The sequence below is a fragment of the Daucus carota genome, chromosome 4 (assembly GCF_001625215.2).
Source record: "Daucus carota subsp. sativus chromosome 4, DH1 v3.0, whole genome shotgun sequence".
Classification (NCBI taxonomy): domain Eukaryota; kingdom Viridiplantae; phylum Streptophyta; class Magnoliopsida; order Apiales; family Apiaceae; genus Daucus; species Daucus carota.
In genome coordinates, this window is record NC_030384.2 from 14,373,344 (window position 1) to 14,387,549 (window position 14,206).

Consider the following 14,206-nt stretch of genomic DNA (forward strand, 5'->3'; position numbering starts at 1 on the left):
TCATAATCGAACTTCTCATCATCATGGGAATAAGAGTAAACATGGTGCTGAATAGTCTAAACAATATCAAAAGAGTAAAACAAGAGTTTTGAAACAAATCCGAATGAGCATCCAAAGTTACGCCTCCTTCGAAGAATCACAAAAGTAAAAACAATGAAATTCGATCTTGATCTTCTCCGTAGCCGTCACGTGCTCCTTAGAATGTTTCTAGGTTATTAGACTTCTCCCTTGAGCTTTGATTTAAGTCCCACAGCGATCGGGCCTTCAAACGGATCAAAAATAGGCAATTTGGGCTTTTTCTCCCATCAGAATGGGGTGGAGACCCCATCAGTGGGGTGGAGACCCCGTCAGTGGGGTGAAGACCCCGTCAGTGGGGTGGAGACCCTGTCTTGGCAGCCTCTATTCTGCTGAAGTGGGGTGGAGACCCCATCCTGGCAGATTTTTCTTCTTCAGAACGGGGTGGAGACCCCGTAAATGGGGTGGAGACCCCATTTGGGCAGCCCCGAATGCTTTTTGAACCTCCTTTCTCTTTTCTCCTTCCTTGCTCGCTCGATCCCTACGTCATTTCTTCCACCTTTTAGCCTTGAATCCACCCTTCATCCTCCTTCTAGGAAACCTACACAACACCACAAGAACACATCAAAAACACCACATACTTGAGGCCAAACCATCAATTTAAGTCGAAACGAAGGCATTCCAAGTGGATATAAAATCCACTTATCACACCCCCAAACTTAAACCGATGCTTGTCCTCAAGCATAGACACACACACAAACTACTAATGCAATGCATGAATGCAACTATATGCCTACATCTACTCGAATCATGAAGTGTCATCCGTGTTAACATAAAATCCTCAGAATATGCAACATTCTCAGCATTCATCTCTTTCACATATTAGCCATGTTCTCTTCCACTACAAGTGTGAAGTGCATCGTGTGTGCTAGCATGCTCTCTAGTGAAACAAAACAAAGACTATCAAACTTCAACAGAGTCCTCACTATGAGCCGTTAATCAAAATCAGGCTTAAACACTTCTTTACTAAAGAGTCAACTACAATTTAGAGTCACTAAAGAATTCCTATGCCCTTCCTATTTTTTTCTATTTTTTTTCTTTTTCTTGCTAAGTCTAAGGTTAGGACGCTTCTCAGTGTAAGTGAGTCACGACCGCCATTCGACTTCGCTTATTCTTCTTCCTCTTTTTTTTTTTAAATCAAGTAATTCTCCAGTAATCAAGGGTTGTGAAAAGTCACCAAGAATTTGCTTATTCTAATACATTTGCACTTAATACCAGCACAAGTACATGGATCGTCCCTTTCACATGACATTGCATTCTACCCATTGACCTCAAAGGAGTACCTGATAATTTTTATTCTTTTTATTCTTCTTTTTTTTTCATTTTTTTTAGAAAGGCATATTCATCCCTTAACTCCCCCAAACTTAAGATTTACAAACTCTAAGTTCAAAAAGGGAATAATCCAAACTCTACGCCCGACTCAATGCAAGGATTCAAGAAATAAGTTAGTCTAAATCTTATCTCTAGAGCATAAGTGTAATTACAATTTCTACACAAGCAGCTTCCAAGTAACGAGGCATCACATGCGATCAAGACTACTAGCCAAGAAATTATGCACATAACTCATCATAGGAAATCAACTTGGAATACAACTATCATGATTCATGCAAAAACAACTATATGAAACTACTAACACATCCTAAACACAAGCATATATAATAAAAACTAACAAATATGCAAACAGTATGAGATACTATGCTAAACTATATGCAACATGCAACCTATATGAACACACACTACTACTAATCCTTAGATTACCACCCCCAAACTTAAAATATTCAATGTCCTCATTGAAGGTGATAATAAGGATAGGCACGTACCTAGATGTCGGGAGGATCACCCTCCTCGGGTGGAGGATCAGGTGGTGAATATACCATGCCATCTCCAAACACTGGCCAATCAACCTCAACACCAATGGCTCGAAAAGCACTCCCAAGAGCTTGAGTCAAATCCTTTGCAAAACGGCGGTGAATGTCATGCATGTCATCTATGCGCCGTGACAACCTTCTAAACTGCACATCACTTAAGAGATCCGGTGGTAGTTTGAGTTCGATTATGGGAGCTTCTTCAATAGATGGTTTAAGATGCTCCTGAAAATTTCTAAGCTCTCCTACTCCTTCATCTTCAAAATCAAAATCCCCTGTTAAGACGCTCTCTAAGGTACATAGCCTTGGCTTTTCCTCCATCTCAGACTTTTCAACAGCTTCTAGTGGCTCCACCTTAAAGCATTCTTCTTCATCTGTTGGGAATTTCATTGCGTTGAACACCTTAAAAGTGACACTCTGCTCTTGAACTCTCATTGTAAGCTCTCCTTTTTGCACATCGATCAAAGTTTGGCCTGTAGCTAAGAACGGCCTTCCCAAGATAATAGGAATCTTCTTATCCTCCTCAAAGTCTAGAATGACAAAATCAGCAGGGAAGATGAGCTTATCCACCTTAACCAAGACATCCTCCACTATACCTCGTGGGTAAGTGATGGACCGATCAGCCAGTTGTAATGACATGTTCGTAGGTTTCGGCTCCGGCAGCCCAAGTTTCTTGAAGACAGACAAGGGCATTAGATTGATGCTAGCTCCCAAATCACATAAACACTTGTCGAAGGACAATTGCCCAATAGTACACGGGATTGTGAAACTTCCCGGATCTTTCAGCTTCGGAGGCAATTTCTGCTGCAACACAGCACTACACTCCTCGGTCAAAGCCACAGTCTCCAAGTCCTCAAGTTTAAGTTTCCGAGATAGAATACCTTTCATGAACTTAGCATAGCTCGGCATCTGTTCTAGAGCTTCCGCAAAAGGTATGTTGATTTGTAATTTCTTGAAAACCTCTAGAAATTTAGCGAATTGCTTGTCGAGCTTATGCTTTCGTAGTTTCTTCGGAAAAAGGGGGGATGGATATACTTGCTTGACCCCAATATCAGCTTTAGGACTAGACTTCTCGGCTGATTCCTTGCTTGCTTCCTCGTTGAATTCTTTCTTGTCAGCGTCAACAACAGTTTTTCCACTATTAGACTTAGATGAGAGCACGAGTGTTTAACCTGTTGATCACTCTCTTCCTTATTTCGCTTTGTTGCTGATTCTTTTTCCTTCGTAACCTTTCCGGACCTCAAGGTGACAGCCTGTACCTGTTTCTTCATCTCTTTCTTACCCGGATTGGCCTCAGTATCACTAGGAAGAGTTCCTTGTGGTCTATTAATCAACGCATTAGCAATTTGCCCAATCTGATTCTCCAAAGTCTTGATTGACACCGATTGGCTTTTTACCATTAGTCTTAATTCTTCCAATTCTGATCTTTCGTTGGAAGACTGTCCAGCCACCCCATGATTTTGTTGCTGGAATCCAGGGTGTTGGAATTGCTGCCTCGGTGCAAATTGTTGTTGAAAACCAGAAGGGTTGAAAGGTCCAGCTCCTTGCTGCTGAAACTGTTGCTGTTGTTGTGGCATGTAATTCTGATTATTGCTCCAGCTGAAATTCGGATGATTCCGATTATTAGGATGATAAGTGGCCGGAGCTGGCTGTTGTGACCTCTGAAAGTTGCTCACAAACTGAGCGGATTCGCTCGATATAGCACACTGATCCGAAGAATGTGCTCCAGCACAGAGCTCGCAAACTGAAGGTGGCTGCTGATTTCCTAGATTTGCCAAAGAATCCACCTTCATAGTAAGAGCCTTAAGCTGAGCAGCTATGGCTGAAGTAGCATCAACATCCAGAATCCCTGCTACCTTGCTCTGATGAAGACGCTGAGTAGGATTCTGATATTCATTCGCGGCCATCATCTCGATCAACTCATAAGCCTCATCATAGCTCTTAGCCCATAGAGCTCCACCTGATGCAGCATCGAGCATTGGCCTCGATTGAGGACCCAACCCATTGTAAAAACAATTTATCACCATCCAATCAGGCATCCCATGATGTGGGCACTTTCGAAGCATCTCCTTGTAGCGTTCCCAAGCTTCACATAAAGTTTCACCAGACAGCTGAGAAAATTGAGTGATAGCATTCCTGATTGCAGCTGTTTTAGCCATAGGGAAGAACTTGGTAAGAAATTTCTGAGCCAGATCCTCCCATGTTGTAATAGATCCTGCAGGAAGAGAATGCAACCATCCTTTAGCTTTATCCCTGAGAGAAAATGGGAATAGCCTCAATTTGATGGCCTCATCAGTAACCCCATTGAACTTGAAAGTGTCGCAGATCTCAATGAAATCCCGAATATGCATATTAGGATCCTCAGTCGGAGAACCCCCAAACTGCACTGAGTTCTGTACCATCTGAATAGTGCTCGGTCTGATCTCGAAAGTGGTGGCCTGAATTGCTGGCCTGATAATGCTCGATTGAATGTCATTGATTTTAGGCTCAGAGAAAGCCTTAAGAGCCTTAGTATCATTTCCCCCTGGTGGTGCTGGTGGTTGGTCGCCCATTGTATTGTTCACTATCGTTTCTGCTTTTGCCAATGCTTCTTTACGGGCCTGAGAGCGTGTTCGCATACACGTCACTCAAGTACCTGAAACACACACAAACGAAACAAAGTGAAAAAAGAATCCAAGTCACTGAACTTTAACGACCACTAATGACAAGCACATAAACTAAAATATAACACCGAGTCCCCGGAAGCGGCGCCAAAAACTTGTTCGCACAAAATCACGCAAGCGTACGTGGTCACAAGTAGTATAGAATCAAATTCAGTTTGTTCCCACAGAGACTGGTGTATTCAGAAATATGCACTTATGCACCAATGTATGATTATTATTCAATGCTTAGACAAATAACAATTTGGTTGGTTTTAACTAAATTAACTAATTAAGTCTAATTATAACTAAGTGATTAACTGGATTACTTATGAGAATAATATATGGGATTCTAACTTCATCATATACTTCATTCAGAATTATGCCTTATCGATATGTGATGGTTGATAACTAATCAGATAACACGATACTGATACACGCTAACTGTCGTTATACGTGCACCATACTGCTACACATCCACAATTAAGATAGAAGGTAAACAGACACCAATTATGCTTAGACCCTATATGTCTATAGAATTTGAAAACATAATGGTTGAAGAACAAGTTATCTATCAAGATTACATAGGGCGATGCAAGATGGTTAAAATCACACCACTAATCATGTATATCGAATACATAATCCTATGTTCGTATGGCAAGTTCTAAATCAATATATCCACTGTCGCTTCAATAAAGATTAACCCACAACTTAGATGTTAGCTACGCATCCAAGAAGAATAAGCACAACCAATACGAAGAAATCAAACATTCATCACACAAATAATTAAGGCAAATCAACTAATGAAATCCATATATAAATCCGCTAGAATCCCACGATAATGATTAGTTCATAATCGAACTTCTCATCATCATGGGAATAAGAGTAAACATGGTGCTGAATAGTCTAAACAATATCAAAAGAGTAAAACAAGAGTTTTGAAACAAATCCGAATGAGCATCCAAAGTTACGCCTCCTTCGAAGAATCACAAAAGTAAAAACAATGAAATTCGATCTTGATCTTCTCCGTAGCCGTCACGTGCTCCTTAGAATGTTTCTAGGTTATTAGACTTCTCCCTTGAGCTTTGATTTAAGTCCCACAGCGATCGGGCCTTCAAACGGATCAAGAATAGGCAATTTGGGCTTTTTCTCCCATCAGAATGGGGTGGAGACCCCATCAATGGGGTGGAGACCCCGTCAGTGGGGTGAAGACCCCGTCAGTGGGGTGGAGACCCTGTCTTGGCAGCCTCTATTCTGCTGAAGTGGGGTGGAGACCCCATCAGTGGGGTGGAGACCCCATCTTGGCAGATTTTTCTTCTTCAGAACGGGGTGGAGACCCCGTAAATGGGGTGGAGACCCCATTTGGGCAGCCCCGAATGCTTTTGGAACCTCCTTTCTCTTTTCTCCTTCCTTGCTCGCTCGATCCCTACGTCGTTTCTTCCACCTTTTAGCCTTGAATCCACCCTTCATCCTCCTTCTAGGAAACCTACACAACACCACAAGAACACATCAAAAACACCACATACTTGAAGCCAAACCATCAATTTAAGTCGAAACGAACGCATTCCAAGTGGATATAAAATCCACTTATCAACCAGCGCATCTGAAGATCCACTGCAACTACGGGGGGGACAAATGTTGGGCCAAGCCCAGAGGAGCCCAGTGACAAAAGGCCCAATTCCCAGGAAAAGCCCAAGGTCTAGGGAAAAGCCCGCAAACTGAGATATAAATACAACGAGAACCCTCCATTGTGAGGGGTTGGCAAATTGAGAGAAAGAACCTGGGGAGATTAAGTCCCAACAAGATCGTATTTGAAACTTATTCTCCACCAGAAGAAGGCCTCGTGAGTGGTTTTCTATAACTCTTTGTTTTATGTTTGTAAAGTTTGTTCAACAAATTTAATCAAAATCTAATTTTTAATGTCATTAGCACCTTCTGAATGATATTGAATTCATTATCTATGGAGTTTAATTTAATTACGACTAAATTGAACTTTGCATACTTGAGGTATTTCTGTTGGTAAGGAAATGCCTAAAATAATTTTCATGCTAGCTTGATGGCTAAATTATTTTTCATTAGCCAATTTAGTGGCTCTGCCCACTTCTGTTAAAATGCACCTAACGCCGTGACTTGTGTTTAGGTTTTACAAATTAGAGGTTAAAAACGTGATTTAGCTGCCCCCGATATATACCCCAGTTTCCCTCCATTCTCCCAGTTTCAACTCCATCAGAGGAAAGTCTTGCAACTCTACTGGACTACAAATGTGGCTGTGGATTCATCAAATCTGAAAGGTTCTGCCTATATTGCAGGAATGCATCTGTATCTTAATTGACCACCATCAAGTTCTTCCTCATTAGCCTAAGAACAAGACTTGAAGCTGATGGACTAGCTGCTCCAGAAAAAAATCCCTCTGTATATTTCAAGACTAATAACCTTAAAGGATCGTTCAATATTGTTCAAACATTCATTCTTAAAACAAAGTTTACAGATGCTCCAAGCCGGAGAGATGAGGGAGTTCATTCTCTCTTTCTCACTAAAATATCTCCACAATATTTGAAAAAAAGCTCTAGGTTAAGGAAATAAAGTTAGGCATTAATTAGGAAGCTTCTGGAAATGGTTATACATGCCGGACGCAGCAGGGGAAGTTTCATTGTTTAATATATAAGTTTTTAGCAAGAAACTGCTTATTCATATCTATGAAGATCTGACCAAATTCATATAAACTCTTTAGGCTTTGTATTGTTGTAACCTCTTCTCTTGGTGTTGATTTTAATATGCAGCTCTGCAGCGCTAGGTGTGATATAAGCTAATATATCACCTGTAGAGTATTGCTTTTTGTTTTTTTTTATTATCTCTTATTTTTGGTTATGATCAATTACGGTAATTCAGATACACACACGGTGCACCACTGAGGTTTAAATCCTCGATCTCCTGCTGTTAAGGTAAGATGGATATCCTTAATGGTGACTTTTACATATTTGCTTTGAGAATGTGTTCTGATTGGTTCTTTGACTTAATTAATGGGTACCCCAAACGTGCAGGGAAAGAAAAAAGATATAGGAGGAACTAGGAAGTAAGAAGAGATTAGGGGGAGACAAGTGGTTAATATAAAGTTAATTTTTGAGTACCAGCATAGGCATCATTTTTAGAGTGAAGTGTGGAACCAGTGAAACACTAAACCTGACCAATTACATAACAGACCTCTAGAAAATGTGAAGAGAATATTCTTTTGAATTCTGAAATATTTTATAGCAATCTACTGGTATCTTACTATTCGTTCAATTATTCACCGAAACTACCTTTAACTACAAAAACTCAACACATAGATAGGTCATAGGAAAGACTGTTCATTAACTTTGCAAGACAGCTGTGCTTACAAGAAATTGTTTTGCCTCCCTCCAAATGGCTCATGTTGTTTAACAAATATGAAATAGGAATAATTAGTTTCTCCTTCCATAAATCCATACTTTGTGTCTGTAAAAGCTTTTGTGTGTGCAAAAATTTAATTACGAAACAGATGACACCTGTGCATTAATTTATGATGCTTGGGAAATTAGTTACGTATATTTCAGTTACTAATATTTGAGACACATTTTTGAGGACAAACGTTATTTTTACTGTGCCTCTTAAATCTGTAGTCAGGATGCTGCAAAAGAGGCTTTACTTTATAGCTATAAAAATGCTGCCAGTGGATTCTCTGCTAATTTGACTCCTGAGGTATTTTTTTTTGCCGTCCCCTCTTGTCTGATTTTGCTGACTTTTAATGTATGTTTGTTTCAATTGAATCGGTTATTGGTCGTATCATGTACTAGGTGATGTTTACTTTAGGTTTATATATTTGTAATCTCGATAACTTTTTTCTAAAACGTAAAATTTAATTATTGAATTTTAGGAACATCATTAAATAGCTCTTATCCTTCAGAAAGCACCTAACTGTAAAGATAAGCCTGCCCTTCCTACATGTGCAAATGGGGTGGTATATGTACTGACCTTTCATAGTGTTGGAATTTACACATTTCACTCGAATGGTTTATATTTGGCCATTTTTCACATCTTGATTACCAAAAAAAAGTTTAGAAGATGTCATAGAATGTGTAGTTGGATAATCTATATGTTCACTGGATATCAGTATTCTCACTTTTACTTAATTTAGAACTATAAGGAAGAGATTCTTACTCAGAAGTCAGGAGGATCTCAGTCTGATCTTCAATCTCACCAAAGAAGGATCTCAGTCTGGTCCTCAAGTCGATATAAACATCACTTAAGAAGGATCGTACTTGTACTCTGCAATCCACTGCATCACCTTAAAATTATAACCACATACGAACATATTCAATTTAATATCTCATTTAGCAGTACTTGTATTGCAACTTGCAAGTTCCATCAAGTCCGAGCTTATGCTTCCTGACTTGCTTGCTACCTGACTTAAGCATCGAAAACAGAAACTTATAGGCATAAAGTAGAACTCATCTGTGTTTAATAGATAGCCACTTAGTTAAATAAACCCTTGAAACACTTAAAAACAAACTACATTCCAATAAACTTCTAAAATTATGAGGGCAGCTATTTTTTTCAGCTTTGTATTTTCACATAACTTTTTCTAATATGTATAAAAAGCTCATAGTGATTAGGTTGAGTTGTTTTCCGTAGGGAGTGTCTGTGAACACATTTACTAGCAAAAATGGGAAGTACCCTCTGGTTTATGGTGGAGATGTGCCAAATGCTATGGCTGGTTTTTTAAAGTTCGATTCTAGGTGATTATTAAGCTATATTATGAATAAAGAAATAGCTTTAGGAAGTTGATTTCAATACAAAATGCTCAAATATGGTTGTGAATCTGCAGGCATTGTAGAAAAAATTCGTTGGATTCAAAGTTAGTAAAGGGTAAAATTGTACTGTGTGATGAATTAAGCAACGGGGAATCGATCTTTTTGTCTGGCGTAGCTGGGACCATAATGAGAGATGCAGAAAATAGAGATAACACCAAACTTTTCCCTCTTCCTGCAACTTTCCTTGGTGTCGACGATGGTGATAAAGCTTTCAAATACATTAGATCTACAAGGTAATTTCCTAGACTATTTGATCTTAATTCAACGATCCATTTTTTTGCAAAAAGAACATATGAGCTATTCAACAGGACTTGACTTGGTGTCCAGACTCCAGTCATAGTCTTCTATACATATATACTTATATTTTGCATATAAATGCTTTGATTATATTTTCTATATTTTGAAACTGAAACTCCTGGAAAATGTTAATGCTAAGGCAAAGTTTTATGTACTGAGTAGACTAGATTGAACTACCATTATAATCCAAAAAAATAAATAAAAATAATTGTAACAATTGAAATAAAATGAAAGAAAAACATTTGAAAAGAAGGGAATCTTTAGTCTTTCTATTCCTGGTATATATTCTGATTACATTTCTGCTGCACACCCTCTAAACATGCCCTTTCAAACAGCATGCCAATGCAATTATATTTTAAGAGTAATGGTTGTCACTTGTATTGTTTTACAGCAGGTCTGATTAGCAAACCCCATTTCCTTATTCCAAATTTATCAAAACTGGTGGTTGACGGTTTAGTAGCCTGACAAGAATGAGAAAAACCAACAAGCGACGGTCTAGATGGCCTGCATATACCAAAAACTTTCAGATCACAAGAGGCAAAACCAGAAACATGAAGCGAAGACAAAGAAGAAATCATTGCAAAAACGTGAAAACCGGTAATATTTCAGTAGCCAAATAGTACACAGCACATGTATCTAAATAAAACATGTTCCTGTACAGTTGTGCATAAAGAAATTTAAATATCAAACGGATATCCAGTAATATTACTATACTTTATACTACTATGTTTTATTTTCAACAGTTAAGTCAACAACAAATGCAAGGTTTTGTCTCAACATATTTGGGGATCACGGATTCTGGAAATAAATCAATTACTGCTGGTTAGTAGAAACTATATCTTCATGTGACTATGACTGTTGTAAAGTTGTAGTATGAATGTATGATATAATCAACATGTTCTGTAAATATTTGTTTATCGTACCTTAAACCCAAGTACATGCTTATAAGAAAAAAAAGCCCAACTACATAATTTGTTTATTTGGGATTGATACTATTAGTAAGTTATATTAGCTTTGTCATTTTAAAAATATATTATTAATGTATAACTTTAAGAAAATGTTTTTGAGTTAATTGATTCTGAATATTAACATGATTGGATTTTGCCATATCTCCATTAAGGTTGCATCTTTTTCTAATGGATCAAGCTTAGGATAAAACAATTATTTATTATATTTATAATCCAAATATTCATTAGATTTAATCATATACTACTTGTAAATTATTCGTGTAGACAATATTTCTCACTTTTTTATATTACTTGAGGGGTTGTTTGGACAACCTTACACTTGAGTTTTTTATGTGTTAGAGTTTCATGAGGATATTTTTAATCTCTCTCTCTCTCTCTCACACACACACATATGTATATGAAGCAAGCCGAACATGATTTCTGACTGGGAGTGCAACCCCATAACAATAGACCTTAAGTGGAAAGAAATTTTAGAACCTATCAGCAAACTGTACACAAAATCTACAGATGGCTCTTGCGTAGAAAGAGTGCTTTGATATGACGTCATCAGGATGGATCCTGCCATGCAAAAGAATTGTCATTTGGGAAAGATTTTTTGGAAATGAGCATCGTAGTTGTTAAAAGAGGCCAATATATCTTCGAGGTTAAGTCACATGTATAAAGTCACTCTCTCTATCTTATTATATATATATATGCATAAAGTATATGTAATACATAAACTACGTATATGTGTGTCTCTTTAGAAAAGAAGTGCCCAACAAATAAAATTATTAAAAAAATACCAAAAAATAGAAATAAAAGTTATAGCATGGGATAAACTGTTTATATGAAGGTTGAAAATGCGTGTGTTTATATGAGAAAGCCTATATTCTCAAATCGCATCACATCACAGGGCACAACTCCACTACTGTAATTTACAAATATGCAGGGTATAAACAAATGGTTGGTTGTTGAGAAGTTTCCGTCAGCTATGTTCGGTGGTGGAAAACCTCCAAATTTTGTCACGTGTATCGAAAATGACAAATCAGATGAAGATATGTTTGGAGCATCTTAAGCACAATTCTATCGACATCCATTCCTACTCAGAGGTCTTTACCTATAATGTTGGGAGAAAGCCAAGCAAAGCCTGCTTTTATATTGATGACATTGTTATAGTAGTGAAGCTGCTTAAAGCCCATGTTGATGCGCCAATTCCAGAGCCAACATTGTAACCACGTACAGTCGTACATGTCAAAATTTCTTTCGACAATTTCATTTGAGATGGATAATTGTGAGATGCTTAATAGGGATTGCAAAACTATATTGGCATCATAAAATCTTTGAATCAAATTGTATTACTGCCCAAGTACAAAGGTTGTTGATGTTTAATATGGATACCTAATGTTTATAATTGGAAGTCATCTTTTTTTTTTTTGACGAAAAGCTAAGAATTTAATAAATAACTGAAACTCAGCCGAGACAAACCCTTGAACTGTCAATTACAACCTGATTAAGAAACAAAAAACGAGCTAAACATATAGCCGCTTTGTTTTCAGATCGCTTAACAAATAAAATATTTAAATTCTTCAAACTAAAAAGTATTACAATCAAATCTCGAACAATCCAACCTACATCAGTTGTGAACATAGTAGCATCGCAATTGACCTTCACATAAGCAGCAGCATCTGTAGCCCAATGTTCAGAATTATCAGTTACATCAACTGATATTGGATCAACAAACGAACCCAAAAGATGAACAATTTTATGTCGTGAAAGGTAAGCTCTTACGATATTCACCACCGTGCCATATCTGATACAAGCCTTACGGATTACCCAAAATATCATGCAACTCCTTCTTAGAGACGTTACCGAGACCCATAACAAAACACACAGAGACATCAAAATAGACACAAACATCCCAAAAAAATGGGCACGACCTTGATAACAAGGTACTCAACAAGAACTCACCCAAAAGGATGAGATCTTGGTTTTATTGATAAAACTAATAAATATAAGAGAAGATGGAAGAGCGAAGATGATTAATCAGTAGAGGGGATGAAAGATGAACAGCGGAGAAGTGGGGGCTAGAACTTGGAGTCGACTCTCAAAACGGCAAACCCTGGAAGTCATCTTTTAGTATTTACAAGTTTGCTTACATTTCAAAGCTACATATCTAAGTAGGACTTGCATCTCTTTCAGGATATCTCTAATTAAAAAGTTTCACACACATAACAAATCAGATATTGCATTTTTTTCACTCGTATATGAAATTTACGGAATGTCAATTTAAAGTTTGCCCGTGCCTCGCACGGACTATAAAGCTAGTTTTCATATAAGTTATAGCAAGCTAGATTCATGTATTTGAAAATTTAAAAATCTAATATATAGAAACTTCCTTATCAAGAGTTCAAATTGTGGAGTGAAAAATACTCCATTAATCGGAAATTATAACAAAAAGTCGATTTAAAATTGAATATAGTTAAAATAGAAACCACACAAATTATAAGAAAAAATATTGTAGTAATAAATGTTAAAATAAGTGGAAATCAAAATATATTTGACTACATTTCCTTACTTGCTGTGAGTTATAGCATATGCCCACGTATCGAAAAATATAAAAAATTTAATATATAAAAACTTCACTATCAAGAGCTAAAATTGTTGTGTTAAAAAGTGTTCCACTTATTAGGAATTATAACAAAAATCTTGATTTGGAATTAAATGTATTTAATTTGGAATTCAGTATATATTATACAATAAAGGATTATAATAATAACGGTCAAAATCAGTTAAATCAAATAAATTTTGACTATTTTTCCTTATTTACATATGGGTCCCATGCATCCAAAAAATTCAAAAAATCGAATATATAAAAACTTTCTTATCAATAGCTAAGATTATGGAGTAAAAAAAAATACTCTATTAATTAGAAATTATGACAAAAAGTCTTGATTTGAAAATTGAATATAATGAACATGGAAATGACAAAAATTAAATGAAAAAGCCTTTTAGTAATTAATGTCAAAATCAGTGGAAATCAAATAAAGTTTGACTTCCTTATTTACATATGAGCTATAATAGTCTAGATCATGTATCTGAATATATAAAAATCTAATATATAAAAACTTCCTTGTGAAGAGTCAAAATCGTGGAGTGAAAAAAGACTTCTTTAATTTGAAATTATAACAAAAAATCTAGATTTGAAAATTGAATATAGTGAATATGGAAACCACTGCATATAATACAAAAAAGGATTGTAATAATAAATACAAAAATCAATGAAAATCAATTATATTATGACTACTCTAATAAAATATATTACGTAATTTTTTGTAAAATACATATAAAAGTCATGAAAATAGTAATGACTATATAATTAAAATTTCTCTGCTCGCCGCGTATCTTAAATAAAATATCAAAAATTTATAATAACCTGTATGTAAATAATTTTATTGTTAAGTTATTTAATTTAGAATATGCTCATTTTTCAAATTTTTATTTAAATATTAATATGCTCATTGCATTTTGGCCCGTGCAACGCACACGGGTATGAT

The 14,206-nt window shown here is 36.6% G+C and overlaps 1 long non-coding RNA gene and 1 other non-coding gene across 2 annotated transcripts; both read left to right on the top strand.

Moving 5' to 3' along the window:
• The first annotated feature begins 3,977 nt into the window (after window positions 1-3,977).
• LOC135152512 (small nucleolar RNA R71) lies at window positions 3,978-4,084 on the top strand. The gene has a single exon (XR_010291687.1). It is a non-coding gene; the product is annotated as a small nucleolar RNA R71 (small nucleolar RNA).
• A 4,078-nt stretch (window positions 4,085-8,162) lies between these two features.
• On the top strand, window positions 8,163-9,696 carry LOC135151957 (uncharacterized). The gene is made up of 3 exons (XR_010290945.1): window positions 8,163-8,296; window positions 9,230-9,333; window positions 9,423-9,696. It is a non-coding gene; the product is annotated as an uncharacterized LOC135151957 (long non-coding RNA).
• Window positions 9,697-14,206: the final 4,510 nt, after the last annotated feature.